General features: G+C 37.3%; 1 pseudogene; it reads right to left on the bottom strand.

Moving 5' to 3' along the window:
- Positions 1-1325: 1325 nt before the first annotated feature.
- Positions 1326-9664, bottom strand: part of LOC123617307 (large ribosomal subunit protein uL30 pseudogene) — a 50791-nt pseudogene continuing 42452 nt past the window's right edge.

The following is a 9664-nucleotide window of genomic DNA, read 5'->3' as shown; positions in this document are numbered from 1 at the left end:
GCTAGCAAAGTTTGAAGGTTAGGACCCATAAAGTCAACTTCTAAAATGTAAATTCCAAAAAACTCTTGTACAGGGACACAAGGACAATTCATTGCAACACTTTTTTGTAATTTCAAGATGTCTTCCACTGGGGGAATGGATACTCTTGATTTCAATTGTTTCACTATCAAGCAACCGTTTCCTATATGGAGTCTTACTACTCCCTTCTTAATATAGTTGGAAATCAGACACTGACCCTATCTCCTTGCTCCCACTGACTCCTCCCTTCTCCTCCTTTTCTACAGTTCTCTATTCTCATGAGAATCTCTTTCTAGCTTGGAAAATTCCCCTCCCATCATCTCTGGCCCAGATACTTACTTGTTCAATGCCCATAAATTCTCTTTCATTTTGCCTTTTCTGGCAATCTTGCCTGATTTCCCCTTCAAATTTGAGTTACTGGCAATTAATAGCCAGAAATATTATCCTGCCTCACACTTCTCCAGGATCTGCTTGAATGAGGAGAAACAGAGAGAGGAAAATATATACATAGGGAGAAGGAAAAGTATAGATTAATCATTTCAAATATTATCCTACTATAGTCTTCTAGCACATCTTGGACAGTCAACCCCATACAAAATTGATGCCTAGCATTGTAGGTGGGGTGAGGAGGGGAGCGTGGATATCTGGCAAATTTATTGACTCATCTGGAGGTTTCTTCTCATACTTGGAGTAGATGAATCTCCATCCATCAATAACCTTATGCTGCCCTCATCCTCCCTGCCCTAGGAGCCGAAGCTTGTCACATGTAAGGGCAGAACTTCTTCTCAGGAAGGGTATCACTGCATGGTTGCAAGTAACTAGGAAGAGTTGCCCAGGCAACCTAAAGACTGTGTAGGGCTGTCAGTAATTGCAAGTAACTTGAGTGGTCTAGCTCTTCTCTTCCTCTTCAATCAACATCCTTCTCTAAATTTCTGTGCATAAAAAGTTAGAAGCAGCTCCCTTTTCCCATTTAGGGAGGAGATAATAAGACTGGCTGCCATATTGCTGTCCAGCTCTCAACTCACTCAGCATCCATCACCGGGATGGTGTTCCACCTTTTTTTGTCTCCTGACTGTGTCTTCCCTTTTGACATAATGAATAAATGAATAAATAACAAGTAAATAATCCCGCATATCTCCCTTAGGTAACAAATTTGAAGAATTGAGTGTATACTTTTCCCATTTTCTCTTTTGTCAATCATGTAACTATTTGGGGGTGGGGAGGGCTGTTTTTGTTTTACATTTCAATTGGAAAGCAGTCACTGTTTATTAACTGACCAGATTACAAAAATAATCAAGGAAGACACCTTATTTCATCCTTCAAATAAGTCTGTTGATTTGGTCTTTTCTGTTGCCAGTATCTCTACCTTCTACAAAACAGATGATCTTCTTCTTCATTCCACCTCATGGAGAAGATAATTTGAAGGACCAGCAGAAGTTTTTCATTTCTTGAAAGCATTGTTCAACCACATAGGTCTCAAGAATCAGATCCTCCATGTAGATGATTCCAGATTTAACAAGACAGCCAGCAATCACTGTGTTATCTATCAGGGCAATTCACATGCAATATATGGTTCCTCAGTTCTCAGCATGATAACTGAAGCCTTGTTAATTTCACAAAGTTACCATTGAAGACATGGCGAAGGCAAAGAAGCTGCAACACTTTTCAGATTTTCGGAGTCACACCATGGATACTGATCCTAAACACTAACGACAGTCTGGGTCCCACAGGTACATGGAAGTTGCCAGGTTTTCTTGCCATCCTAGCCATTCTTGTCTCAGTTCTGTACATGTGCCTATATTCCTTGTGACGGTTCTTACCTTTCCATAGATAAGCTTCTGCCTTGCCCTTCAAAACATCTTTTTGGCAAACTCCTTTCTCAGGCACCTGATCTTTGGCTCTGAGAAATTCCTTCACTTTTTCTTAAGGTTGCTGGCACAGCAGGAACCATCTTTTTCTTCTCTTCTGCACCCTCCATGGTTCCAGCTGGAGAAAAGGACCAACCACATAACCTGTTTTTAGGTTTGATACTTTTTTAAAGGTTAATATTATTCATGTTACTCTGAATTTGCTTAATTTCATCTCACTGTATATTGTGAACATCCCTCCCATTTGGGATATTGATACATCCCAATATATCATCTTCCAATGTGTCCGTGTGTGTGTGTGTGTGCATGCATGTGTGTACATACACATGTGTCATGGTTTATTCAATTCTCTACTTGCAGAAATTCAGGCTGTTTATGGTTTGTTGACTAAAAACCATTTTACTAATAGCATTATACATATATCCCTTATCTGATGTGATTTTTTTAATGTAAGGTAGAATTCAAGACTTGGAATTGGTATATAACATATACTAGTTTCAAATGATTGCCACCAGGCTTATTTGCCAAAACAGTTGAGGAATTCACAATCCTACTACCAAAGTAAGGGAACATTCACATCCCTGAGTATCTGGCAGCAGTGGTTGTTATTACTTATTTAAAAAATTTGCGAATCTGACAGGAGGGGGAAAAAAAGGGGGATATCTTACTATTGGTCCAATTCAGCATTCTAGGGTAGGGGCAAAGATGTAAATCCCAAGCAAAGATGCCTGAGAACCTGAAATCTTAGTTGCATCCACTGGTAGCTGTGTCTCCTGACCCTGATTTGAGACTGCATTCCTCCTTACAGAGGTCTGAGAAAGTTGGAAAGAGCCAGTGTTTTCCTTAGCAGTGTTTTCTTTCAGCTCAACAGGATTATGTCAACTATTATTACAAGGAAAGGCCATCAACATACCATTTTAAAAAGGAAAAGGTGTGTCCACCGGCTAAAGTAAATAAAAGGGCAAAACTCAAAGAAACAGTTTTAAAACCCAATAGTCACAATGGTACTGAGGAAGCTGGCAAGACAAAGCCAGGCTCAATGCTTATAAACTCAGGGTGCCTTCTGAACTTTTACAGCCTAATTTGGGAAATTAACCGTGGAACAGCCTTGAAAAGATCTGATAAGGACATCGATATTAAAGAGAGTTTCAAATACTGTATAGAACAGGGAAATATATACAAGATCTTGTGGTAGCTCACAGAGAAAAAAAATGTGACAATGAATGTATGTATGTTCATGTATAACTGAAAAATTGTGCTCTACACTGGAATTTGACACAACATTGTAAAATGACTATAACTCAATAAAAAAAAAGTTTTAAATAAATAAATAAATAAATAAATAAATAAATAAATAAATAAAGAGGGTTTCAAAATTGTATTAACTGTAGTCTCACTTTTGGTACCAATGATTGATACCAGTGATTTCAGAACTATTTGTGATTAATGAAAGGGTGACTGAGCATACATTATATGACACACTGATGCACGGACACATGTAATTCCATTTTACATCAAAACAGAAATTGACACAATTGTAACATTATGACCTTTGCTTAATTTTAATTCAAAGTCTGCAAGAATGCATTCTTCAGAAGTGGCAAGGGATTCAACTCCAGTTAAAAACAGTCCTATCAGCTGATAGGGGCAATCCATTGACTTTTCGAGGATGTGAAAATCATCTAAATATTTTAAATCGTATTGATCATACATTGAGGAAGAGAAGAGATTGAAAAGAAATAATGCAACAAAAATAACCTTGGCCACAGTCACGGAAACAAGCGGAAAAACTTCTGGCACAAGACCCTGAGGCAGCTCAGAAATAAAATGTTCTATCTAAAACATAATAGAGTTTCTTGTACCTCAAGAAAGTACTTGGGTAGTACTTGCTACATCAGAGATCAGAGCAGAAAATAATGGTCTTCTACTATGTTAAAATATATATTATATATGTATATATATTATGAATCAAGGCATTGATGGGAAATACAGTGTAGAGAGACATTTTTGTGAATTAGCATGTGCACAGTTCTGTTTGCTTCTCACGTGGTATTATGATGTTTGTCAGTGTACGTGTTAATCTCACCAGTTAGACTATAAGCTTATAGGCAGAAGACTCTTTTATTCATCTTTATAACAACCAAAATCTAGTGCAGTGTTGAGTACAGAGTACATGCTCTGTAAATGTGGATTGTAGAAATGGGAACATTGTGCAGGATGCTAAACCACTGGAAATATTGATCTAGTTAGGTCTGGTGCTATGCTGGAGCTATGGACTGAATTGTGTCACCCCAAAATTCCTATGCTGAAGTCTTAAACCTCCCCCAATATGATTGTATTTGGAGATGGGGCTTTTAGGGGGTCATCAGAGTGGAGTCCTCATCTGATAGGACTGGAGGCTTTCTAAGAGGAAGACAGAGATCTCTCTTAGCAAACACACCAAGGAAAGCTATGTGAGTACACATCTACAAGTCAGGAAAAGAGCCGGCTTGCCAGAACAGAATTGACCTGCACTTTGATCTTGGATTTATAGTTTCCAAACCGTGAGAAAATTAATTTCTGTTGTTTAAGCTACCCACTCTATTGCATTTTGTTATGACAGCCAACAACCCAGGAAAACTTCTGACACTTTTCATTGGTTTCACGACAATGAAGAAAACCAAAGAAAAATGACCTTTTAAAAGTCTTTATAATGATCCTCCAAGAAGAATTTCAGCACAATATTTGACGTGTATGAATTTAAGGGTGACCCAAAAGCTTGAGAATACTCCACAACAAAGTAGAGAAGAGAAGTAAAATTAAAATATGAGTTGTAAATTACTTTTAACAAAAATATTTTTAGAAAAAAGCTTGTAGGAACTTTTATTCAGGTCTGCATCTTGTTTGACAGAAGACTCTTTGATTGTGTTTGATTAACTCTGATAAAACGTTTCAGAATCCTTTCGACCTAACACAAATGCTCCATTCTCTTCTTAGATTCCATCAAGAATCAGTAACAAATCTCATAAGTTACTTTTCAGCTATAACCCTAGTGCATTTTCTAAACTGGAGAAAGGAAACCTTTCTTTAGTGTTCTTTAGGAAGCAAAAGAGCCCACAGAAAAAGAAATGTCATTTACTTCTCATTTTTGTCTCATGGGAGGACATGTTTTTATGTAGAGTTGGTCATCAGAAATCTGCAAGTGGAAATTAACAAGATAATTTGCAACTTCACCCTCACTATGGAGCCCTTGAATGAAAGCTGCCTTTATGAAGTAAAGGGACAAACTGAGAAATTTGACACATGCTTTACATGTTTATTATTATGATGCCCAAAATGAACATAATAGCGTAGATTTAGAAATCCAGATCTAAGTTACTTTCTCACTTTACCCAACTCTTAAAGCAGTACAAGGATGAATGTTCTAAGCCATTAGCCCAAGGGTGTTTTACATCTTCATAACAATGCAAGCAACTGAAGAAGGACAGTAGTTTACTTCTCCTGAACAATTCTTTTTCTTTTTTTTTCCTTCAAAATTTGCATTAGCCCCAGCTAGTTGCTGGCCTGAAGATACCACTAATTTCTAGGATGTCCTGAGAAATGTCATCACCATCTCTTCAACAACTTTAAGAATTGTCAGAGTACTATGCAAACTTTTGAAAACTAAGGCTCAAAAATACATCCTCTTATACTTTTTAAGTCTTTTCATTGAGAATTATGTGCATCATGAATTGAATTAATTTTTCCTGTGGCAAAAATTTTGAAAGTTAAAATTCTGAGTTTTATTTTTTATTACATCCCTTTACTCTAAAGTATATATTCAAATAGATTTTCCATACTGTGTGGTATTGCACCATCCAGAGAACATTTGTAACTAAGTCAACATACACTGTTTCTAGGCACCACCAAGGAAATCATTTTGTTATACCCGTATTAAAATATTACCAGAGTAACGGGACTAAAACGACTCATTGTGTTGGTTGGAGTGCTCGGCACTGCAAGGGGTGTTAGACACACAATTGTGAATGTCTTTTTAAGAAGTCATAAGTGATTCTCTTCCAAAACATCAACCAGGACAGTGTGTTGGACCAAGCGAAAAGAAAATGAGGAAAGCTTAAAAGATCCAAGATCCTCCTCTCTGAGAACACACCTGCAGGCTGACTCTCTTCCTTGAGTCTTAGGAGAAACAGCACTTGCTTCTTCTCCTTTTTCCCTGCCTCCTTTGCCGGTTCTTCCTCATCTCCTGACGTCTAGGATCCGGAGGGCTCCAGAGCACAGTCGCTGGTTGCTTCTTTTTTATCTACACATTTCCTTTAGTTGATCCTGCCCAGTCTCATGGCTGTAAGTACTATCCCCACACTAACGACTCCTAAATTTACATTCCCAATTGGAACCTCTCCTCTGAATTCCAAATGCCTGCTCAACAAATCCACCTGAAAGCCAGTTCAAACAAAATAATTAAAACCCAACTCCTGACAACCACCTATCTTGCCCCCTCCCCCAAGCTCCGGACCTGCTCCTCTCCAATCTTCCCCATCAAATATAGTGGCAACTCCAACCTTTCAATTATCAACCAAAAACTTCCTTGATGTTTTTCCTTCTTTTACACTCCACACAAAATTTGTCAGCCAATTCTATTTACTCTGTCTTCAGAACATCTCTAGAATCTGTAAATCACACATCAACCCGATCCAAGACATAATTACTTTTGCCTGCATTACTGCAATCACCTCCTAACTGTCTTTCTTGTTAGATGTTTGTCCAGCTTCAGCTTATCTTCCAAAGTACAGAAATAGAGATTCCATTAAAACAGAATCTAATTCCTCTACTTGCAACCTTTCCATGGCTTTCCAGCTCACTCAGAACAAAAGCTAAAAGTCCTCACCATGATATACAGGGAACTGGGTGATCAGGTCCACCTAACTTCTCTGACCACGTCTCCTCCTACTTTTTCATTCCACCCTAACTCAATTGGCTTCATTGCTGTTCTTTCAACAGAGCAGACAACCCCTGGTTCAGGCTTTGCACTTAATGTTCCCTCGGTCTGAAACATTCTTTCTCCCAATTATCCAAATGATCTTGGGAAGCAGTGGAGTACACACTTTAAAGTTTCAAATTTGTATTTCTTTTCAAATATTAGAACTCAGATTACTCATTATTATGTACTGACCTCTAGCTCAAACTGGTTATATTAAGATTCTCCATGTACAAATACTTTACAGATGTTCTAAGCCTTGCTTTCGGTATTTTCCTCCACTCAGAGAACTCTAATTCTATCCATCAGCACCATATATTTGACATTCATTTTTGTCACATTCCAATGTTAACATAAATTGTGGTTTAACATAAAGCATAGTTAGTATCGCTTAACTAATGGCATCAATTTTTCCACAAATCCCAAAGCTGAGCTTGAAAAGTTGAACAAGAAAGGATAATTTTCTTGCCTTTAAAATTCTAAGATAGCAGACTTTGTACACATATTTTTCTCTTATACTTTATAAACCCTGCTGATCAAAAAAGTATAAAAAAGAATAAAATCATTACAGAGACAATAATATGATAGAGACATGATAGGGAGGGGAATGTTGTTTTGCCAGCAAACAAGAAATATCAACATATTTCGGAAAGATCAGAAATGAATGGAACTGGGTTGGTGAATAAAACAAGCCAGGAAGGTTTTGAATAAACTGCTCAGTGTCTGCAAAGTGAAAAGCTAATCATACAGACAAGGCATCTTATATCGTGGATTTCCTAAGACAGTCTTTAGCCCTAAAAACATTTTGCTAAGTGAAAGAGGTCACAACGTATCATATGATTCCATTCATATGAAATGTCCAGAAGATTAAAATACAGACACAGAAAATAGATCAGCACTTGTCAGGGGCTGGGGAAGGAGCAAATGAGAAGTGACTGCTAATGCGTATGGGTTTATTCTGGGGGTGATGAAAATGTTCTGCAATTGGATAGTGGTGATGGTTACACAGGTCTGTGCATAGACTAAAAACCACTAAAATACATACTTACAAGGGTGAATTTTATGGCATATGAATTATATCTCAACAAAGCTTTTATATAAATAAATGTAAAGATTAGTTAGTTTTAAATGATATTTACATAAATAACTATTAAAAGCAAGAAATGTAAATTTTTAAAGTAAAAAAAAAAAAGCAAGAAATGGTAAGAGAGATATGAAAAAAAAATCCTTATCAGGATTCAGAAAAATGACCATCACTTTCAACTCGGATTCTTATGGGGTCTTATGCACTAAGAGATGGATACTACTGTTTGTTTGTTTTTTGTTTTTTGTTTTTTTAATGAGAGGAGAAGGTAAGAAAACACTAGCAGGCAGGAAAATGTGTAAGTAAAGACCCAGAGGTGGGAAACAGAAAAGAGGAACAATTACCAAAATCCCATGGGATTGTAAATGAAGTGCAAATGAAGATAAGAATGCTAAATTAATTATTTGTAGATGATTCTTTAAACCAGGGTTTTTCAACTTCAGCACAATTGACACTCAGGGCCAGATCATTTTTAGCTCTAGGGAATTGTCCTGTGCATTGTAGGATGTTTAACAGCGTCCCAGCCACTCCCTGCCCTAGTCATGACAGTTAAATTTGTCTACAGGTATTGCCAAATGGTGAAGCAAAGCACCCCTAGTTGAGAACTACTGTTTTAACAAAGTGGAGTCATTGAAGATTTGAAGCAGAGGATGACGTTATAAAAACTAAAGTCAAGAAACATTAAACTGGCAAGGCTTTGAATGCTAACTGGGTAGAGTAAGGTGGGAGAGAAAAGTTAACATATTTTTGCAATACTCCTAGTCAAAGATAATAGGGTTCTGAAATATAAAAGAGTTCATGGAATTGGATGTGAGAGATTAAACGGTATTTATTTGGGGGGTGGGAGGAGACACTCTTTATGGGTATAGAATCAAACAGACTTAACAACATTAGTTGTTTTGAAAAGAATAGGAATAATAGGAAACAAAGATGACCTTGATATGTTGAGTCTAAATGACAAGGTAGTAGTTCGTAACAAAATAGAGAAATGGTCATAGAACCAGATTTAAAAGGGAGACGAGATGTTCCATTCTTTGAACAGCTAAACAGAATGTGCTAGAGGAACATCCAGATAGAAATGTCAAGCCAGAAGTAGGAAAATTGAGACTGAGCTTTGGGGGGAAATTCAGCAGTATCAGCATGGGCTTAGAAGACATTTACATGGAAAGCAAAATTGAAGCCATGAAATTAGATTGCCCAGGAAGAGAGCTAAAAACAGAGAGACAAGGAAGCAGCCAGGAATAGCCTCATCTAAGTGGACATCACGTGTGAAAAAAGAAGAGAGAAGCTGGAAGAGGAGCATAAGCACCAGATAAGAAAATGTCTAAGAAGACACAAAGGAGAAATTTTGCCAAAGAAAGGATGGGTGGGTGGGCTGGGTAATGGTGTCGACTGGTACAAAAGTTTAAAGAATATGACAACCGAGAAAAATGAGTAAGTTTGCTGGGAATTGTGAGGAATGCGGGGTAAACATGATGGAAACAGAAAATAAATTCAAACAAATTTAAGAACACATAGGTGCTATGAGGTGGATACTTAAGAAGCTCATTGGTAAAGGGAAAAAATAAACAGAGATTGTGTTTCTCAGATAGGAGAGACGTTAATCATATTTGTAAATGATGGTGAAATTAAATGAGAGTGATTGAATGTGTAAGAAAGATGGGCAGAGGCAAGGGAAGTGATACTTAACAGAGCGTGTTTCCACAGGAGATGGTAAGGTTTGGAATCAAAATCACAAAT

This window comes from Camelus bactrianus, chromosome 1, assembly GCF_048773025.1.
Source record: "Camelus bactrianus isolate YW-2024 breed Bactrian camel chromosome 1, ASM4877302v1, whole genome shotgun sequence".
Taxonomy (NCBI): Eukaryota; Metazoa; Chordata; class Mammalia; order Artiodactyla; family Camelidae; genus Camelus; species Camelus bactrianus.
Note: the sequence above shows the minus strand (reverse complement) of the source record. Positions and strands in the feature narration are given on the sequence as shown.